This window comes from Cebus imitator, unplaced genomic scaffold (genome assembly GCF_001604975.1).
Source record: "Cebus imitator isolate Cc_AM_T3 unplaced genomic scaffold, Cebus_imitator-1.0 Scaffold48, whole genome shotgun sequence".
NCBI lineage: Eukaryota > Metazoa > Chordata > Mammalia > Primates > Cebidae > Cebus > Cebus imitator.
Genome location: NW_016107363.1, coordinates 5,852,010 through 5,873,967, shown reverse-complemented (window position 1 = coordinate 5,873,967; position 21,958 = coordinate 5,852,010). Strand labels below are relative to the sequence as shown.

General features: G+C 37.1%; 1 long non-coding RNA gene across 1 annotated transcript; it reads left to right on the top strand.

Moving 5' to 3' along the window:
• Positions 1–1,037: 1,037 nt before the first annotated feature.
• Positions 1,038–20,816, top strand: LOC108303531. Its single transcript, XR_001824889.2, has 4 exons — positions 1,038–1,283; positions 17,564–17,700; positions 18,179–18,355; positions 20,805–20,816. It is a non-coding gene; the product is annotated as an uncharacterized LOC108303531 (long non-coding RNA).
• Positions 20,817–21,958: the final 1,142 nt, after the last annotated feature.

Here is a 21,958-nt window from a genome sequence, read left to right as displayed (position 1 = left end):
AAGAGTGCATTTGGACTGCCCTCTGATTGGCAAAATTTCTAAAACTGTGGCTGTTTGCTTCACTGCCCTTCACCTATTGAGGCTGCCTGATGCTTTTGCTGAAACAAAGCGACTCTCTTGGGCTGCCAGGTACCAAGGTTATCTGTCTTCTCATGTTGATTTCTGGCAGTCAACAGGCATGCTGCTGTGTCTCTCGGTGTCCTTGTGCAGCAACAAGGGCTTGGTTGCTGCTGGTCAAACATGAAGGTTGTTTATATTAGTGCCTCAGGTACATGCAGCTACTTCGTTGCTCTGTTCACCTAGACCTAACTGGCTAAGTTTTTCAGTACACTCTTGATGTAGTTTTTCAGTCATCTTTATGTCTTACAGAGTTTGTGTGCAAAAGAAATCATTTTGCCTTCAGATTTTAGTGGTAGCAGCTTATACTAAATTACTGTAGCTTACATTTTGGAGGCATGCTCACCAAATTGTCTAAGTAATAGTTTTATACATAAGCTTAGCCTTTTGACCAGGTAGTTGGTATGCTAACAGCAATCCCTGGCCTAGTCTTTCACCTGTATGGGAGATAGTGTTTGGTTTTAGGATTATAATTTGTTAGTTGGTTATCATTTATTGAATCTCTAAAATGTTTAAATAATTGACATAGGCATTATAAGGAAGTTGAAGACTCTATCATTGTATTAGCCACTCAAAATACTTACTCATGAAATGGTCCTAAAACAATCCCATTAAGTACAAGCCTATAAGTTAAATTCTAGTAAGTGCTGAGCTTAGAGTCAAGGAATGATCAGAATGAGGAAAAGTTCCTTCATTCAACAAATTCGAAAAAATATTTTTTGAGTATCTACCTTGTGCAAAGTACTGTGCTCGGTTAGATGTTGGAGATAGCAAAATAAATCCATATGTTCACTAGCCTCAGGACCTTAAGAAGAAGACAGTGTATAAGAATGACATGAGTGGCTGCTCTATGGAGTAGCCATTCTTTTATTCCTTTACCTTTTTAATAATCTCGCTGTCACTTTGCACTACAGCCTTGCTCTGAATTCTTTCTTGTGTGAGATCCAAGAACCCTCTCTTGGGATCTGGATCAGGGCCCCTTTCCTGTGATGTATTTCTGGTGACCACAAAAGGGATAACAGTACAGATACCGTGACCCAACGGCTACCTTTGGGTAAGTGTTGGGGTCCTGTAACATATATCTGGCGAACCATTGAAGGTACAATGCTGCAGAGACCCCTGACTCAAAGGAATATTGTCTTCACACATCAGTGGGCTGACTTTGGGTAAGTGGGGTGCATATACAGTACCTGGGTAAAGAATGGGTTTAGGTTAGAGGCCCAACTTAGGGGAATGAAAGTCTCTGATAAGACAGAGTGGGTTAGAGGCCACTCTTTTTGTTTTTATTTTACTTTAAGTTCTGGGATACATGTGCAGAATGTGCCGGTTTGTTTTGTAGCTATACATGTCCCATGGTTGTTTGTTGCACCTATCAACCTCTCATCTAGGTTTTAAGCCACGCATGCATTAGGTATTTGTCCTAATGCTCTCCCTCCCCTTGTCCCTCAACAACCCGTGTGATGTTCCCCTCCCTGTGTTCATGTGCTCTCATTGTTCAGCCCCCACTTATTAGTGAGAACATGCAGTGTTTAGTTTTCTGTTCCTGTGTTAGTTTGCTGAGAATGATGGCTTTCAGCTTCATCCATGTTCCTGCAGAAGATATGAACTTATTCTTTTTTATGGCTGCATAGTATTTGGTGGTATATATGTGCCACATTTTCTTTATCAGTCTATCATTGATGGGCATTGGGTTGGTTCCAAGTCTTTGCTATTGTAAACAGTGCAGCAGTAAACATATGTGTGCATGTGTCTTTATAGTAGAATGATTTATAATTCTCTGGGTACATACCCAGTAATGAGATTGCTGGGTCAAATGATATTTCTGGTTCTAGATCCTTGAGGAATCATCATGCTGACTTCCACAATGGTTGAATTAATTTACACTTCCACCAACAGTGTCAAAGCATTCCTATTTTTCCATATCCTCTCCAGCATCTGTTATTTCCTGACCTATTAATCACCATTCTAACTGGTGTGAGATGGTATGTCATTGTGGTTTTGATTTGCATTTCTCTACTGACCAGTGATGATGAACTTTTTTTCATATGTTTGTTGGCCACATAAATGTCTTCTTTTGAGAAGTGTCTTCTTTTGATAAGTGTCTGTTCATAACCTTTGCCCACATTTTGATGTGGTTGTTTGGGTTGGTTTTTTTTTTTTTTTTTTTTTTTTTTTTTTTTTTTTTTTTTTTTTTTTTTTAATTTTGTTCAATTTCCTTGTGTATTCTGGTATTAGACCTTTGTCAGGTGGATAAATTGCAAAAATTTTATCTCATTTGGTAGGTTGTTGGTTTACTCCGATGCTAGTTTCTTTTGCTGTGCAGAAGCTCTTTATATTAATTAGATGCCTTTTGTCAATTTTGGCTTTTGTTGCAACTGCTTTTGGTGTTTTAGTTGTGAAGTCTTTGCCCATGCTTATGTCCTGAATGGTATTGCCTAGGTTTTCTTCTAGAGTGTTTATGGTTTTGGGTTTTACAGTTAAGTCTTTAATCCATCTTAATTTTTGTATAAGGTGTAAGGAAAGGGTCCAGTTTCAGTTTTCTGAATAGGGCTAGCCTGTTTTCCTGACACCATTTATTAAATAGGAATCCTTTCTCCATTGCTTGTCTTTGCCAGGTTTGTCAAAGATCAGATGGTTGTAGATGTGTGGTGTTATTTCTGAGGTCTCTGTTCTGTCCCTTTGATCTATACATCTGTTTTGGTACCAGTACCATGATGTTTTAATTACTGTAGCCTTGCAGTATAGTTTGAATTCAGGTATCGTGATGCCTCCAGCTTTGTTCTCTTTACTTAGCATTATGTTGGCTATATGGAGTCTTTTTTGGTTCCATATGAAATTTAAAGTAGTTTTTTTCTAATTCTGTGAAGAAGGCCAATGGCAGCTTGATGGGAATAGCATTGAATCTATAAATTACTTTGGGCAGTATGGCCATTTTCACAATATTGATTCTTCCTATCCATGAGTATGGAATGTTTTTGCATTTGTTTGTGTCCTCTCTTATTTTCTTGAGTGGCGGTTTGTAGTTCTCCTTGAACAGGCCCTTCACATCCCTTGTAAGTTGTATTCCTAGGTGTTTTATTTTCTTTGTAGCAATTGTGAATAGGAGTTCACTCATGACTTGGCTCTCTACTTGTCTGTTATTGGTGTATAGGAATGCCTGTTATTTTTGCACACTGATTTTGTATTCTGAGACTTTGCTGAAATTGCTTATCAGGTTAAGGAGTTTTTGATATGAAATGATGGAGTTTTCTAAATATGGAATCATGTCATCTGCACTCAGAGACAATTTGACTTCCTCTCTTCCCTTTCAGATGTGCTTTATTTCTTGCTCTTGCCTGATTGCCCTGGCCAGAAGTTCCAATACTATGTTGAATAGGAGTGGTGAGAGAGGACATCCTTGCCTCGTGCCAGTTTTCAAAGGGAATGCTTCCATCTTTTGCCCATCCAGTATGATATTGGCTGTAGGTTTGTCATAAATAGCTCTTATTATTTTGAGATATGTTCCATCAATAACTAGTTTATTGAGAGTTTTTTGCATGAAGCGATGTTGAATTTTATTGAAGGTCTTTTCTGCCTCTATTGAGATAATATGTGGTTTTTGTCATTGGTTCTGTTTATGTGATGGATGACGTTTATTGATTCGCATATGTTGAACCAGCCTTGCAACCCTGGGATGAAGCCAACTCAATTGTGGCGGATAATCTTTTTGATGTGCTGCTGGATTTAGTTTGCCAGTATTTTGTTGGGAAGTTTTGCATCGATGTTCATCAGGGATATTGGCTTGAAATTTTCTTTCTTTGTTGTGTCTCTGCCAGATTTTGATATCAGGATGATGCTGGCCTCATAACATGAATTAGGGAGATGTCCCTCTTTTCCTACTGTTTTGAACAGTTTCAGGAGTGGTATCACCTCCTCTGTATCTCTGGTGGAATTTGGCTGTAAATTTGTCTGGTCTTGGGAATTTTTTGGTTGGTAAGCTATTAATTACTATCTCAATTTCAGAACTTGTTATTGGTCTATTCAGGAATTTGACCTCTTCCTGGTTTAGTCTTGGGAGGGTGTATTTGTCCAGGAATTTATCCATTTCCACTAGATTTTCTAGTTTATTTGTAGAGGGGTGTTTGTAGTCTTCTCTGATGGTAGACTGTATTTCTTTCAGATCAGTGGTGATATCCTTTTTATCATTTTTTATACTGTCTACTTGATTCTTTTCTCTTTTCTTCTGTATTAGTCCAGCTAGCAGTCTATTTTGTTAATCTATTTGATCTATTTTGTTAATCTTTTTTTAAAACCAACTCCTGGATTTGTTGATTCTTTGAAGGGCTTTTCATGTCTCTATATCCTTTAGTTCTGCTCTGGTCTTAGTTATTTCTTGTCTTCTGCTGCCTTTTGAATTTGTTTGCTTTTACTTATATAATTCTTTTAATTGTGATGTTAGTGTGTCTATTTTAGACCTTTCCTGCTTTCTGATGTGGGCATTTAGTGCTATAAATTTCCCTCTAAACACTGCGTTAACTGTGTCCCAGAGTTTCTGGTACATTGTCTTTTTGTTCTTATTGGCTTCAAAGAGCTTCTTTATTTCCCATTCTTTCTTCTTTAATTTGGGTATTTACCCAGGAGTCATTCAGGAGCAGGTTGTTCAATTTCCTTGTAGTTGTGTGGTTTTAAGTGAGTTTTTAAATCCTGAGTTCTTATTTAATTGCACTATGGTCTGAGTGACTGTTTGTTATGATTTCCATCTTTTACATTTGCTGAGGAGAGTTTTACTTCCAATTATGTGGTTGATTTTAGAATAGCTGTGATGTGATGCTGAGAAGAATATATATTCTGTTGATTTGGGGTGGAGAGTTCTGTAGATATCTATTAGGTCTGCTTGGTCCAGAGCTGAGTTGAAGTCCTGAATATCCTTATTAATTTTCTGTCTTGTTGATCTGTCCAATGTTGACAATGGAGGTTAAAATCTCCCGCTAGTATTGTGTGGGAGTGTAAGTCTCTTTGTTGGTGTCTAAAAACTTGTTTTATGAATTTCAGTGCCCCTGTATTAGGCGCATGTTATTTAGTATAGTTAGCTTTTCTTGTTGCATTGAACCCTTTACCATTTTACTATTTTGTAACGCTCTTCTTTGTCTTTTTGATTTTTGTTGGTTTAAAGTCTGCTTATCAGAGACCTTTTTTTAAATTAATTTTTTATTTTTATTTTTATTTTTTTTTTTTTGCTTTACATTAGCTTGGTAAATATTTCTCCATCTTTTTATTTTGAGCATATGTATGTCTTTCCATGTGAGATGTGTCTCCTGAATACAGCACACCAATGGGTCTTGACTCTTTTTTTTTTAAATATATAATTGCACTTTAGGTTCTGGGGTACATGAGCAGAACATGGAGGATCATTGCATAGGTACATACATGCCAATGTGGTTTGCTGCCTCCATCCTCATCACCTATATTTGGCATTTCTTCCTATGTTACCCCTCCCCAGCTGCCTACCCCCAGCAGTCCCTCCCCTAATCACCTCAACAGACCCCATTGTGTGATGCTCCCCTCCTTGTGTCCATGTGCTCTCATTGTTCAACACCTTCTTATGTGTGAGAACATGCGATGTTTGGTTTTCTGTTCTTGTGTCAGTTTGCTGAGAGTGATGGTTTCCAGATTCATCCATGTCCCTACAAAGGACACGAACTCATTTTTTCTTATGGCTGCATAGTATTCCATGGTATATATGTGCCACATTTTCTTTGTCCAGTGGTGGTATTTGGGTTGGTATACCATCCATCATGGGTGGTATATCATCCATGGGTATTTGGGTTGGTTCCAGGTCTTTGCTATTGTAAACAGTGCCACAATGAACATACATGTGTATGTGTCTTTATAATAGAATGGTTTATAATCCTTTGGATATATACCCAGTAATGGGATTGCTGGGTCAAATGGAATTTCTATTTCTAGGTCCTTGAGGAATCACCACACTGTCTTCCACAATGGTTGAACTAATTTACACTCCCACCAACAGTGTAAAAGTGTTCCTATTTCTCCACATCCTCTCCAGCATCTGTTGTCTCCAGATTTTTTAATAATCACCATTGTAACTGGTGTGAGATGCTATCTCAATGTGGTTTTGATTTTCATTTCTCTAATGACCAGTGATAATGAGCATTTTTTCATATGTTTGTTGGCCTCATAAATGTCTTCTTTTGAAAAGTGTCTATTCATGTCCTTTGCCCACTTTTGAATGGGCTTGTTTAGTTTTTTTCTTGTAAATCTGTTTTAGTTCTTTGTAGATTCTGGATATTAGTCCTTTGTCAGATGGGTAGATTGCAAAAATTTTTCCCATTCTGTTGGTAGCAGCTTCAATCTAATGATTGTTTCTTTTGCTGTACACAAGCTCTTGAGTTTAATTAGATCCCATTTGTCTATTTTGGCTTTTGTTGTCAATGCTTTTGGTGTTTTGGTCATGAAGTCCTTGCCTATGCCTATGTCCTGAATGGTTTTGCCTAGGTTTTCTTCTAGGGTTTTTGTGGTGTTAGGTCTTATGTTTAATTCTTTAATCCATCTGGAGTTAATTTTAGTGTAAGGTGTCAGGAAGGGGTCCAGTTTCTGCTTTCTGCACATGGCTAGCCAGTTTTCCCAACACCATTTATTAAACAGGTAATCCTTTCCCCATTGCTTGTTTTTGTGAGGTTTGTCAAAGATCAGCTGATTGTAGATATGGTATTGCCTTTGAGGCCTCTGTTTTGTTCCATTGGTCTATATCTCTGTTTTGGTACCAGTTCCATGCTGTTTTGATTACTGTAGCCTTGTAGTATAGTTTGAAGTCATGTAGCGTGATGCCTCCAGCTTTGTTCTTTTTGCTTAGAGTTGACTTGGCTATGCGGGCTCTCATTTGGTTCCATATGAAGTTTAAGGTATTTTTTCCAGTTCTGTGAAGAGGATCATTGGTAGCTTGATGGGGATAGCATTGAATTTATAAATTACTTCGGGTAGTATGGCCATTTTCATGATATTGATTCTTCCTAACCATGAGCATGGAATATTTTTCCATCTGTTTGTGTCCTCTCTTATTTCCTCGAGCAGTGGCTTGTAGTTCTCCTTGAAGAGGTCCTTTACATCCTTTGTTAGTTGTATTCCTAGATATTTTATTCCCTTTTTTAGCAATTGTGAATGGCAGTTCATTCTTGATTTATCTCTCTTTAAGTCTGTTATTGATGTATAGGAATGCTTGTGGTTTCTGCACATTGATTTTGTATACTGAGACTTTGCTGAAGTTGCTTATCGTTTTCAGGAGATTTTGGGCTGAAACGATGGGGCCTTCTAAATATACAATCATGTCATCTGCAAATAGAAACAATTTGACTTCCTCCTTTCCTTCCTGGAATCTTCATGAATATCAACTAGAACAGGAGTTAACTGAATTAACTGAAGCAATAGAAAACTGAAGTAATATTTTAAACTTTGCTTAAAATGTTGCTGATCGTTTGTTTTATTTTTCAGAGTCAAGGAAACTTTTGAGCTATTTGCAGCTTGTAGGAATTGAGTAAAGTATACTGCTATGAACAAAATTTGGAACATATTTGTTTCTCTCTACCTGATTTCTCCAGGATTTGGAAACTAGTTGTGGGATTCTTAACTTACGGCAATATAGTTATTTGCGTAGATGCAGTAAAATCTGTTTTCTTTCGTAACAGGACACAATTAGAGAAATTGGTTATTTTACCAAGGCTTTAACTGGAATGGTGTGCTTTCCTTTAAGAAATCAAACTTGATTTGTAGAGCCAATAAAAGCCCTTTGTTGGGAACTGGCCTCATACCTTGCTTACACAGTCCCTGTACAGGGTTTTTAACCTGTGGTAAATAAAGAATGCCACTTTCTCACAGATCCAGGAGCCCCAAGTTATCTTGGAGCCTCAAAAAGAGAGGAATTTACCCAATTCATAGACATTTGAGGGTACAAACCAATGGCAGGGCTCAGCTTTAAAAAAATCTTATCTAAGATTCCTTCTATGGAACAGTTCCATCAAAGCCAATTTAAAAAGAGCCCATGTAAAAAATAAGTATACTTGCTGACTGTTGTGTGAATAATCAGGCCAAGTATAATGAAGCAAATTAATCTTACCATGATTTGTCTTTAAAGTGGGAAACAGGAGAGAGAAATGTTATGTTTCAAGAACTAAGGTACACCTGTTATTAGATTCTAGTCTCAGCTGTTTTTAAGTTTGTTTCTGCAATTTAGGCTAACCCTCCTTATTCCTGTAAACCAGCCAGTGATTTCTGACTGTTGCTCAGAAGAAACAAGAGAGATGGGTAATGTAAAAATCTGGATCAGTATTCTAATTCTGGGCACATTACAATCAGCTAACGACCCCATATCAGCTTAGTTCCAACCATTGCCCAGTTCATGAAAAGCCTTCTAATTTAGTTTACTTGGGATTACTTCACTTATTTTGCTTTACTCTTCTGGAATATATTGCTATTATACTCTTTGTAGGAATACAGGACAAGCTTACTAAACGTTTTCTTAAATTATACACTTATTAAACTTCCACATATCACCTTTTGTCGAAACTCAAGAGTTATAAATGGACCTTACCATACTGATGTTTTCTGACTAAGCTCCTCTCTACCCTGAATGCAAGAGACCCTCATGGTTAGCCAAGAATATTGTCACCCCTATTCAGCCTGAAGAAATTATAAAAGACAGATCTTTGTTCCCCTGTAATCCTTATGATTAACGTTTCTCGTATAAAAGGGGGGAGGGGATATGTCAGAGGCCTGTGAACCAGAGCAACTTTTTCTTAAGCAGGAGCTGGGTAAAATGAGGATGAAACCTATTGGGCTGCATTCCCAGATGGTTAAGGTATTCTAAGTCACAGGAGGACAGCACAAAATACGAGTCATAAAGACCTTGCTAATAAAACAGGATGCAGCAAAGAAGCCCACTAAAACCCACCAAAACCAAAATGGCCACGAGAGTGACCTCTGGTTGTCCTCACTGCTACACCCCCACCAGCGCCATGACAGTTTACAAATGCCAGGGCAACATCAGGAAGTTACCCTACGTGGTCTAAAAAGGGGAGGCATGAATAATCCACCCCATTGTTTAGCATATTATCAGGAAAAACCACAAAAATGGGCAACCAGCAGCCCTTAGGGCTTCTCTGTCTATGGAGTAGCCATTCTTTTATTCCTTTACTTTCTTAATAAACTTGCTTTCATTAAAAAAAAATGACATGCACAAACTGCTGTAAGAATAGAAAGAAAGCTCCAAAAGGGAAGAAACTTTCAGAAATATGAAGAGAATCCATAAAATCCTGTATTGACAGTTCTAGACACAACTGCTACTTTCAATGTCTGGTTTCCAATTTCTTCGAGTAAAAATGATTCATCATGCCAAACTTTATGCCAAGCCTTCTATCAACAAACTGACCCTTTAGCATTCAGTAAAGTAAGAAGGCTAAACTTTGCAAACTTTATGCAACCTTTTAGGACACTGATTAAATAAAATCATGAAGAAGGGCTTTGAAATTCAGTTTGAAAAGCCTATTTGACCAAGGAGGGCAATATATTGAGCAAATATTTGAATATGTGGTAAAGTAGCACAGACACAGTCAAGTGAGGCTGGTGGTAAAACAGAAACACATTACTAACACAAGAAGATTTTTTACAACTTTTTGCAGTATCAAAACTCAGGTTAATGGTGTGTTTCACTGTCATGCCCAGCTTCAGGCAATATTGTCCTTGTCTTAGTCCATTCCTGTTGCTATGGAATGGACTAAGACTATTGCTATGCTAAAATACCTTAGACTGGGTAACATAAATAACAGAAATTTATTTCTCATAGTTGTGGTGGTTGGGAAGCCCAAGATCAAGGTGCCAGCAGATTCAGTGTCTGTAAAGACTCACTCTTTGATTCCAAGATGGCAGCTTGTAGCTGTGTCCTCCCAAGGGAACAAACACAATGTCCTTACATGGCTGAAAGGATGGAAGGGCAAAAAAGGGCCTAGCTCATTTTCTCCAGCCCTTTTATACAGCACTAAGCCCGTCCATTAAAATGGAGCCCACATGGCCTAATCACCTCCTAAAGGGCCCACTTTTTAACACAGTTGCATTGGGGATTTAGTTCCAGCATGAATTTTGGAGGGAACACAAATATTCAAACCATAGAAGTCCTAAAATATCATAGACCATTAAGATCTAGTAGAAATGTAGCATGAGCCACATCAAAATTTTTAGTAGTCACATTAAAAATAGTAGAAAGAGATAAAATTAATTTTGTCAATATATTTTGTTTACCCCAGTATATCTAGAACATTATTTCAACATATAATCTTGTAAAAAATTGTTAATGAGAAATTTTACTTTTTTTTCACCAAGTCTGTGATACACTGTGCCTTTCATACTTATAGCACACCTCAGGGCTAGCTACATTGTAAGAGCTCAATAGCCACATGCAGCTAATGGCTACCATATTGGATAGTGAAGTTCTAGTCATATATAAAATATCCTATTTTTAAGATTCTCCATGGTTATAATTCTTTAACGTTTTTCTGGGACCCCATTCCAGTTTTCAGTGATGCCCTAAAAATGCTCTCAAATTTACCCCAATGATTCATTATCATACAATAAATATTTATTGAATCTCTACTCTATACTAGATTTTATATTAGGTGTTGGGATATAATGGTGAGCATCAAGACTATGAGGGTTTGTAACAGGAGGACCTCTCTTACTCTGGAGGGACTGAGACAGCTTCCCCGGCGAAGTGGTCTTTGACTTGAAATCAGAGCCTCTTATGGCAGGGCTCTGAGGCACAAAATAGTTTGCCATTTTCAAGGAACTAACAGGAGAATGGTGTGGCTCCAGTGGAAAAATCTAAGGCAAGAATGATTCAAAATGAAGTAGGGGAGTTAGGCAGAGACCAAATACATGTGGCCTTTAGATCATATTAAGAAACAGGATCTTCCTCCAAAGAGTAACAGAAACCACTGTATTACTGGATTTACATATTAGAATATCACTCTGTTGTAAACTGGAGAATAGATCTGAAGGAAAAAGGGTGAATGTGAGAAGACCTTTCAGGGAGCTGTTTTCTAATCCAAATAAGAGGGTTGGGGCAGTGGCTGTCCAACACCACAAACTGATGACCTTGAGACATATTTAGTAAATTAAACAGCCAGGATTCTGTGACTGATTGGGTGGAGGAGAATGCAGGAAATGGGGATGAGGCATTTCCTAGCTGACTCCTGGCTTTCTGACTCGTTCAAATAAGTGGATGTGCATGTGTTATTTCTTAAAGATAGTTCTCTTAGCTTTCTGGATAGAAATTTTACAGTAAGATATCCCTCATCTAAAATAAAAACAAATACAATGTACCTGTCATTTCTTTCTTGTATCAGAATGTTGTAATTCTTTGGTGTTAAGGGTAGGATGATACAAAGAAAAAAAACTAACAATCAGCTTCTGTTCATCTGTTAAGCTTTACTGACTGAATAGTCACTCAGTAAGTAAATTGGATGAGTCACTTAATGATTTTACTGTTTTGAAAGCCAGTGTCTGTTTTCTTATAAACTAGATGATTTTTTCTTGACATACAGTATTATTGCCATCGTACTGTCATGAGTATTGTGACAGATATTTCAGGGGAAGGCTAAAGGAAAACAATCAGAGAAACAATTTGTCTGACCCTGAAGTTTTGTAAACCAATTAAGAAACCGCAACAATAAAGATTTTATTGTTTTTTAAAATTGGTTTGCACAGATTTGTAATTATTCTTAACTAATCATTAAAAATTATATCCCTTTTAAAATTAGTTATTAAATACCTAATTTACTTCCTATTTAAAGTCAAATCACATGAAAATTCCAAATTGCCAGATAATTCAAAATAGTTGGACACTGACAATCATGTTCATTCATTTATTCATTCATTCATGGGATAATAATTAAGTGGCTAGATTCTTAATGGAATAAACAACCCTTGAGAAGTTTATAATATAGTGGTGAAGGCATAAATGAATAAAAACATAAATAAATATAAAATGCATTGTCAGTAGTGATAAGTATTATTATAAAAACAGACAGGGATAAAAAGCCATAGAGCCGTGCATGGTGGCTCATGCGTGTAATCCCAGCACTTTGGGAGGCCGAGGTCGGCGGATCACAGGATCAGGAAATAGATACCATCCTGGCTAACATTGTGAAACCCTGTATGTACTAAAAATACAAAAATTAGCTGGATGTGGTGGTGCATGCCTGTAATCTCAGCTGCTCGGGAGGCTGAGGCACGAGAATCACTTTAACCCAGGAGGCTGAGGTTGCAGTGAGTTGAGATCATACCACTGCACTCCAGCCTGGTGATAGAGTGAGACTTTGTCTCAAAAAAAAAAAAAATCAAAAAAGCCATAGAGCAACAAGATCTGTCTCAGCTCTATGATGAAGGAATATCTCTCAATATGGAAATATTTGAGCAGTGCCCCAAGGAAGTGAGGGAGTGATCTGGGAAAATATCTGGCGTAAAGAGCCTTTTAGGCACAGGGAAGCAAGTGCAAAGATTCTGTGGTGGGCATGATGCATCTTCCAGGAACAGCAAGGAAGCCAGTGCTGCTAAGCTACAGTGAGGAAGGTGCTATAGTTTGGATATGGATTGTCTCTGACAAAACTGATGTTGAAATTTGTTTCCCAATGTGGTGGGGTTGGGAGGTGGGGCCTAGTGAGAGGTGTTTGGATCATAGGGGTAGATCCCTATGGTATTGGGATGGCTCCATGGTATTTTTACAGTAGTTAGTTCTTACTCTGGCAAGACTAGATTAGTTCTTATGAAAATGGATTAATTGCTGCAAGAGTGGGTTGTTATAAAGTCATAGTATCCCTTTTGTTTTCTCTCTTCACGTATCTGCCTTCCTTTTGAGCTTTTCCAGCCAGAAGCCAGAACTTGCTCCTTAAACTTCCCAGCCTGCAGAACCGTGAGCTAAATAAACCACTTTTCTTTAAAAATTTACCGGTCTTAGGTATTCTGTTATAGCCACACGAAACAGATTAAGACAGAGGGAACAATGGAGGAAATGAAATCAAAGAGGTGATGAAAATCTACATTATGATAACACTTAAGGTCATATAAAGATTTTGGTTTTTATTCTAACCAAATAGAATGATGGGAGCCATTTGGAAGTTTTTGAGCAGGAGAAAGATTTCAGTTTACATGCAGGGTATATGAGAAAGAAGAGTATCAGTCATGATCCCTAGGTTTTTGGCCTGACCAATTGGATTCATGGTGACACCATTTATTGAGGTGGTGAAAACAAATGAGGAATGAATTTAGAGGAGAAATTGAAATAGTTCAATTTGGAGCATGTAAAATTGGAAACTGGACATTCAAGTAGAGGGGATAACTGAAAACTCTTTATTCTAGCATTATGTGTGATAGCAAAACATTGGACTTTCCAAATGTTCATCAGTAGGTCAGGCACTTGCTATAACAAATAACCTTTGTTATAGCAGCACAGTAAATAACTATGAGTCTGTAAAGAGAATGAGGCATACCTTCTATAGAGGACCTCTGGGATATGTATTATATGTTTAAAAAAAGACAGAGTAAAATAGTATGTATTTTATGTTACCACTTTTAAAGGGTGGATGGTATGGTTTTAATATGTCTCCCAAAGTCTATGTATTGAAAAGTTAGTTCACAATGCAACAGCGTGGAAAGCTGGGACCATTAAGTGGTGATTAGAATAAAGAGTTTTCTAATAACAAAATGGAAAAAAGTGAAAGAAAAACAAAAAGATCACTTAGCTTAAAAATTTTGTGTTTGCTTACAGCTTATTAATATGCATTAATATTCAATCTTTTAATGTAAAACCAAGTGCTTCTCTTTGAGTAAAGGATTGTATCTATCTTGCGTAAATCACATTATAATTATAAAGATGTCCATTTTCAGTAATTGTAAAATGAAGTAAAGTCACCTGCAAAGCAATGAATACAGAATTCTTCTAAATTTATTTTATTTTATTTTATTTCTCCCTTTAATCTTTTACCTTTATCTCTCCTACGATCCCCTTTTACTTAATCTTTCCAAGGCATTCAGGCTTGTTTTTAGAAAACAAGCAACTCTTTCTTCTCATATTACATTGCATCAGTTTACATATGTAATTAAATGTTACAATTAAAACAAGTACCACTGATAATAGTAAGTCTGGGGACAAATACAGCTCACTCTTTGTAAGTGTACAGCTCAACTGGTGGGAAATGAAAAAGTTCATGGAGGCTAATAAGAGATTAGCCTACCAGTTACCAGTTTTTAGTGGCTATAGTATCCAGTTGGGATATTTTACAGTAAAACTGTAGACAGTTGCGTAACCTAGTAGATTACTTGAGTAGAAATTAGTTAGAAAGGTTCTACTATAGTGAAATACTCACTCGACCTATGTTGCAACACGATTCCAAATTGCTCATATATAGTGAAATTCTGCCCATAGCTCTCTGCCCTGGTCAAATTAGTTTATGAATATTCTCTTCTGTTTAGATTAGAACCAAGGTCCTTCCCCCAGTCAAGGTAAATAAAGTGGTTTCAGACCTCATAACAATTACAAATGGGCAGATTTAGGTCATTTTTCTTTCCTTTTATTCTATTACTCACTCCCATTCCCACTAATATGAAGCTGTTCATTCTGATGTTATGTTATTTGGGTATTGTTTCAGTATCTGCTGGGAGTGTGACACAGAATCATGAATTTCATTCTTGTTAGTTAGTAGTACTTGTGGATCATTTATGAGACAATTACAATGAAGTTCTGACTTTGTCGAAGCAGTATAGAAAGTAGGTTTAGCTTTCACTTTCAAAAAAAGAAAGGTTGTCTGCTTGCTTTGTGAGCCCTGAGATTGCTGTCTCTGTTCTTTGCACCCTTTGCTCAGCTCTCCAAGTAGGGGAGGATAAGAAAACTGTTGAGAGGGGCATTCAGCAGATTTGTAGATGCCAGCATCTTTCTTCTCTAGGGCCTGTTGCATTTAAATGCTACTCTTCCCTTTGGGGCACCTTTCAGGTTCTGGCTTTTTCAGACAAAGCAAGAGACCCTAATTATTTCACTTTCAATCAGTTCTGAAACCTCAAAGACCAAAATTGTCTCTTCAGATTCACTCAGATGCCAAAAAGAGGTGTGCAAGAGAAATTGCTGCACATCTACCAGTGGCTGTAGAACTCTAAGCCATCTTTTGCTTTTATTTTCTATGCAGTGGTCAAGCATTGTTGCTAACACTCAAATAAGTAAAAATAAAATGTTACAATAAATACCTTGGAGAATAGGGTCGATTTTTCATTGAAAAGTCACAATGACAGGCTTTACTACAATTTTTCATCGTAGTAAAAAAGTCATTGTGACAGGCTTTACTACAATTCATTGACCAGTCCACTTCTTATACAAGGGAGAATTGTTCTCACTCTACCCTGAAAGTCAGATGTGATCATAGGACTTGACTTTGGCCAGTGAACTGTAGTGGATGTGTTTAATTTCCAGTGCTCAAATTTCCACCTCTCTCTTCTCCAGCCTGTTGAATATCTCACTTCATAAAACCTTTGAGGATAAAGCACTTCAGATTGTCAGTCTGATTGTTTCTTTTACTAACTTTATCTGAATTATTGCCTATTTATATACACATCTCAATTTACTTAATAGAGGTTTTCAGAAAGAAAACACATATAAATGGAATTTTAAAATGTTTCATATGCCCAAAGGAAGTCTTAGTATGCATATTTCCTCCTTTTCATACATTGACTTTTTCTAAAGCAGAGCATGCTGGATATTCTTTCAGCAGATATTCTTTTTCCATTAGCTGTTGCATCGTTTTCTAGAAGATGGCTATTTCACTTATCAAACAAATGTTTACTGAGCACTTGCTACATGGAAGCCCTGGGTGCCCATATTTATGTGAGGCTGTAACCGTACCTAAATATTATGGGTAGTTTGCTGCTATAGAGTGAACCGTGACCCTCCAAAATTCATATGTTGAAGCCCTAACCCCCAATGTGACCATATTTGGAGATGGAACATGTAGGCAGTAATTAAAGTTAAATGAGATCATAAGGGTGGGGCCATAATTCAATAGCTGGCCTTCTAAGAAGAGGAAGAGTGAGAGAGCCCTTACTCTCTCCTTTCTACATGCATATAGCTAGGAAAGAACATGCAGGCATACCCAGGAAAACAGCCCTCACCAGCATTTGATTATGCTGATGTCTTATTCTTAGATTTCCCAGCCCCCACTGGACAAAATAAATCTCTGTTATTTAAACAACCCAGTCTATGGTATTAATGGCAGCTCAAGCTGACTAATACATTTGCCAAATCAAAAAATTTTACAAATAGAATCCTTGTGAATCCTGTAAGAAATAAATCAAGAGCAACAAAATAAAAGAACTATATATAGCTGATTGTAAACTTCTTAAATTTGAAATCCTAAATTCTCATTAAATTTCAAAAAAATATATAAGAAGTCTAATAAAAGACTGAGATAAATGCATGGATGTCGGATTCATGATGGCATATTAAAGGAGACCAGATTTCTAATCCTGTAAGATCAAATGGGGGAGAACAACAAATGATCCAATGCAATCAACTCATTTATTAAACAAGTGCTCAGGATTGCCCATAGACAATATATCTCAAGGTATAGACCAAGGCTATCTATGTCAGAATTATATGGATGTGCCTGTTAGATACCCAATCTCTGGCACCTTGCCACAGTCATTCTCAATTTCTTAGAGGTGAAGTCTGGGAATCTTCATTTTAAACAAGTTCTCTATGTGATCTGTAAGCACACTAATATCAGAGATAGCCTACTTTAGGCATTGTAGGCCTATATAAGAAATATTAGTCTTCGTCTTTGCAGTGAGAGGCTTACAGTTAACATGCATGAAATAGAAGGTGAATCAACATGGGATGTGATCAAGTGCTCAAATGTGTGATACAGAGTGTAATGTAGTATTTTTAGAAGAAGACATCAGCAAAGAACAGAAAATAGCTACTAGAGATCTGTTCACAGCACTCCAAGAGCTTAGAGGGAGGACTACAACAGTGCACCAGAGGAGCCTGGAGTCAAGGATGCTCTGAGAGGCTATCATTTGTAGAATAAAGAGGCTCTTTCTCTTCAGCACTTTTAAGAAAAACAGATTGTCTTTGTGATTGTTAAAGTTATTACTTCACAAAGACATAGAGCACAGATAAGAGACAGGGGTGAATGAAAAATTTTAAAAGAAGACAGATGAGAACATGGTTCTGATGAGACTGGAAATATGCTGATTTGCCCTGGGCATCCTCTGAAGGTTCAGCTCTTGGAAGAACCATGTATTGCAGAAGTTTGGGGAGAAGTACATGTAGGGATAAAAAGAGAAGGAACGTAAGTGGGTGAACCTCCCAAATCCCCTCATCTCCACAAGGCAACTATTCTAGCCTCTTGTCTTTCAGGAACAACTGATTTATTCTCCAGAGGATTTGAACTGAAGGAGGCTTGAACTTGAACAATCAGTACCAACTTCCCTTTACACTCTGATCTCAGAAATCTGACAGTCAACTGTGTTCCCCCAGGCCCTCTACCTTCACCTGTAAGTGTATTTTAATTGGCAGGAATTTAGCAAAAAGTGATGCTAAAAATTATTGGAGCAATGTCTTCAAAATCATAAGATTATACACCCAACCCAACTGTTAATCAAGTAGCATAACGGGTAGAATAAAGATTTTTCCCTGGCTGGGCTTGGTGGCTCACACTTATGATCCCAGAACTTTAGGACACCAAGGCTGGAGAATTGCTTGGACCCAGGAACATAGGAAGATTCTGGGCAACATAGGAAGATTCTGTCTCCACAAAAAAATTTTAAAAAATTAGCTGAGCATGGTGGTACATGCCTGCGGTCCCAGCTACTCATGAGGCTGAGGCAGGAGAATCGCTTTAACCCGAAAAGTCAAAGTTGCAGTGAGCCATGATGGCACCACTGCATTCTAGCCTGGGTGACAGAGCAAGACCTTGTCTAAAAAAAACGCATTTATCAGATATGCAAGTACTCAAAACATTTGCCTTCTTAGGAAGCAAGTAGAGGATGTACTTTAACCAAAATAAGGGGATAAACACTAGAATAAGAAGACACTGAATCCAGAAAACAGGGATTGGAACGCAGAAGACCTGCAATTATACCATCAGGCCTGGAACGAAGCTGACAGAGATTGTTTGGGATACAGGAGCTCAGAGCTGGAGAACTGAAGGTAAAAAAAAATGGAACTAATGTATCTTCCGTTTTTGAATCTTATGTGCATTCAGTAACCTACAAAGAGTCTGTGAGTAGTCCTCCAACCTTCCATTTCTTTTTACTTTCATTGGTTCTGTATAAAACAGATGTCATTATACTTATCTTTTTTCTCTGTTTATGTTTTCATTTTTCATATAAGAAAGATACTTTTCTTTTAGGAATTACATAATTAAAAAATTATCGGTGATTGAAGTAACTAGCACATAATTTTCATATTACTATTTGAGTTATTTTCCATGTGACCTAATTAAAAAAATAAAAAGCCAAAAAAGCCCCTACTAACATTAATATACAAAAACGTAGGTAATTTTGTTACATTTTATTTATAGATATTTTTGAAATTTACTACATTATTCTTTAGGTTGTTCACTAACTTAGCAAATTAGAAAAACTGATTTTCCATTTTTGTGGGGAAAAAAACTCAATAACCACCATTTATAGGGAAGAATTTTAGCTAGGCAATGTCTTAAAATAATTTTGAAATGTATTTATTTACATCTCTAACATGACTTCTTTCTAAAATGTTCAAAGTCTCATTTCCACAGCTGCAATTAAGTGACTTTTTAGGATAATGTTTCATTTGGCTGTATTATGTTAATAATCAGCTAGATGATGTATGTCTTTTCCATCTTTATGTACTCATGAATTATTCAGAAGTATTCTCTTGCAAATGAAGAGTAGAGGAATTCAGTTTCTCTTCCCAAAAGGTTCAGACATGCTGTAGTTTAGAAGCAGGGGATGAGGGGATGGGTAGTTCTTTCCTCTGTCTCTCTTTTTAAAAATCATTTAAAATATATTAAAGTGAACAGTTGTAAATTACTTAAATATCCAATAATGAGAAAATGATCAAGTAAACTATGATACATCTACTTAAAAAATGATGCAACTATCAGAAACTAATGCTTGGAAGATAACATAGCTACATAGAAAAATGTTTATGTCAAAAAAGTAAGTGAAGAAAAGCAAGATATAAAAATATATGTACACTATAATTACTATTTAAAAATAGCAATAGGAAAAATTTCAGAAGAAAATACAGTAAAATAATAATCATGATCATATTACTATAGTAGGACTATAGGTGACTTGATTTTTCTGTGTATTTTTCAATTTTCTTTAACATGTTATTCTTTTTAGGCTGAGAAGAGACAAAACAAACCAACACACCCTTACTGAGTGACTCATATTTGCTAGAAGCTGAGCTGTGTACTGAGGATATAAAGATGAAAAGATATGCTTAGTATTATATAATACATCAAGCTTTCCCTGGTAATACCAAAATCACTGGGATATAATTAATGCAAATTAATTACCAGTATATAATTAACGTAAATTTCATTTGGATTTTATTAAGATGAAATATAATTAATTTTATTAAATACCCAGTAGGTGCTTTTCATATGTCCATCTAATCCACTCAAAAATCATATGAGGAAGATAATTCTCTTCTTACCATCAGGAAACTAGGTCTCAGAAAGGCTATGCAACTTGTCCAAAGTGACATAATTAATAAGATACTGAGCCTGGCTTGATTTAGAAGTCCATATTCAATCATTTAACAACAATTTATTAAGCACTGACTTAAGTTGTTCTATATTAGGAAATTGTTCTAGGTAAGAGATAGTGAAATGGACAAAGCAAAGTCTTTGCCTTCATGGAGCTTACATTCCAGTGCAAGGGGACATAAACAAAAAGAAATGTCAAATGGTGTATTAGAAGCTAAAAAGTGCTACATAGACAAATAAAGCAGAGAAAGGGGACAAACATGCTGGGTAGGAAGCGGGGGGTTACAATTCTACATAGAGTGATCAGGGAAAGCCTTGCTAAGAAAGCAGTGTTTCAGTAGAGGCCTGTTAGAGGTGAGGAAATGATCTAACTCTGCTTTTTAATGTCTCTTGATGTCTATATTTTTACATTCATTTATTTATGTTCCACATGGTAGTTTCCGGTGAAATTCTTCTGGAGATGACAAGAGGCAGGAAGGTGCCTCAGGTAAGGGGGTGCTATTTGGAGTTCACACCCAGGCACTGAGGATTTCTTTGCCTGATACAGAGAGCTTCATGGAGCCACCAGTGATAACAATCCCTCTTTCAACTACCGGCCACATGCCAGGCTGTTGCATTTGCTGCTATGTACATGGAAAAATAAAATTCTGATTATAATATGTTATAAGTATGATTAAAATAGGATGCAGTGAGAGACGATAATGAAGAAGAGATGTGCATTTGGAAGCCCTACTTAGATCAGGGAGCCTCTCTGAGGAAGTGACCTTTTACTCAAATCCTGGAGGGAAAGATATCCATAAGATAGTGACAATATCTTATTTCCAATAGAGGCAGAGTGTAAAATGCCATTATTATAACCTGTTGGAGCAGCCCGTTCAACTGAACTGTAACAGCCTCTAGGTCCAGAAGTTGCTTTCATTGTGGTTTCACTCACCAAGATTGTGCTAAAGTCAGAGGGATGAAGGAATAATGTTCCTCCTTAAGTTCCTAACATGCTTGGCCACTTAGTGATGTAAAGGAAATACCTATGCTTGTTTGAGGATCAAATAATAAGATAATCACTATGTGTCATTTCCTCCATTCTTTGCATCTGATTGCAATAGTTACAATAATTAGAGTTCAGGGAGACCCACTCCCTCCTGATTTTACAGATCATGCTGTAGGAGCTGCTAACACAGCATAATACAAAATGCAGTCATGTGCAGTCTGCATAAAGGCAATCACAAGTCACATAAATGCCAGATAAAGAGCTCTTATCTATACACAGTATCTCCTACTGTACACAGTAAACATGAAAATCAGTATCTTACAGCTGACGTTGTTTGGCTTTCTAACTTTGACCACTACTTCCATCATACTGGCTTATCCATTTAAGTTTATTCTTAATAAATGGACACTTGGGGTCCCAGTCTTCTCTAGAGGCAAGAAGAATTTAAAGCCATCTTGCTGTTACTGCTCTTTTGAATAATTCTCAAAAGTCCAAATTGCAATGAAACAAGAATACAGCCATGTGTACAACAGGAGCGCTTATTTTCTGAAGAGTTAGGAGTTTATTTTACCTCCTACATGTAATCCTCTAAAATGCCCTGTAATGTCTGAGGAGGCATGCACTTACAGTCAGAAAAAAAAAATTGTCTTACTAGTCATTCACCACAGACATTCTTAGAGTCCAGAATATGATGCTCAATTTTTTGTTTTGTTTTTACTATTCTCACTGGGCTCTTTTAACCTGAGTCAGCCTTAGGCCCTTTCTCCCTTGGTCTTCCTCCTTCTTTTCTACCCTTCCAACTTCCCAGGTGGTTAAAACTCAGGAAACCACTGCTCCTGGGTCCATCCCGGGGGGAAAATGAGGAATCAGAGGTAGTGGCACCTCGCAGCCCTCAATGGGATTTGGCTTACATTTTTCAGATTCTTTGGAGTGAAATGTTTGTTATATAAAACCAGCCTCTGTGGTGCTAAGAAAGATTACCCTCATAGCACAACTTTGATGTAATTATGCCCCAAAGGGCCCCCTCCACAAAGGAGAAGGCTGAGAAGGAAAGAAAGAGTACAGA